This window comes from Seriola lalandi, unplaced genomic scaffold (genome assembly GCF_002814215.2).
Source record: "Seriola lalandi dorsalis isolate HSWRI2012SDOR001 ecotype SW California unplaced genomic scaffold, Sedor1 jcf7180002054969, whole genome shotgun sequence".
In the NCBI taxonomy this organism is placed as follows: Eukaryota; Metazoa; Chordata; class Actinopteri; order Carangiformes; family Carangidae; genus Seriola; species Seriola lalandi.
The window spans coordinates 35,629-36,708 of NW_019525520.1; positions in this window are offsets into that span (position 1 = coordinate 35,629).

Sequence of the window (1,080 nt, forward strand, 5' to 3'; positions counted from 1 at the left end):
TTTTTTTGTCGTTTTTATGCCTTACTATACTATGACATTTTTTGTCATTTTTATGCCTTACTATACTATGACGTTTTATGCCTTACTATACTATGACTTTTTTTCTCGTTTTTATGCCTTACTATACTATGACATTTTTTGACATTTTTATGCCTTACTATACTATGACATTTTTTGACATTTTTATGCCTTACTATACTGTGATATTTTTTTTCCATTTTATGCCTTACTATACTATGAGTTTTTTTTGTCGTTTTTATGCCTTACTATACTATGACTTTTTCGACATTTTTATGCCTTACTATACTATGACATTTTTTGACATTTTTATGTCTTACTATACTATGACATTTTTTGACATTTTTATGCCTTACTATATTATGACTTTTTTTTTTGTTTTTATGCCTTACTATACTTTGACATTTTTATGCCTTACCATACTATGACTTTTTTTTGTCGTTTTTATGCCTTACTATACTGTGACATTTTATGCCTTACTATACTTTGACGTTTTATGCCTCACTATACTGTGATATTTTTTTGTCGTTTTTATGCCTTACTATACTATGACTATTTATACCTTACTATATTATGACATTTTTTATCATTTTTATGCCTTACTATACTATGACCTTTTTTCTTGTTTTATACCTTACTATACTATGACTTTCTTTGTCATTTTTATGCATTAATATACTATGACGTTTTATGCCTTACTATACTATGACATTTTCATTCCTTACTATACTATGACATTTTTTAAAACTTTTTTAATGCCTTACTATATTATAATCTTTTCATGCCTAACTATGATAGACTTTTTTTGCCTCCCTATATTAAAAATTTTTAATGCTTTAATATAATTTGAATGTTTTTTGCCTTACTATACCATGACGAATATCCTATTTATATTGTGCTATCAGCATAAGCAAATGTGTCAATTAGTAAATTAGTATCCTCACCTGTTGTTGATCCATGTAGATGACACAGATGACAAAACAGCATTGTTGTTGTTGTTCAACAGCATAGATCCAGTTTGTTGCAGTTTCATTCAAGTTCACAAATTCACTTTAAGTCTAC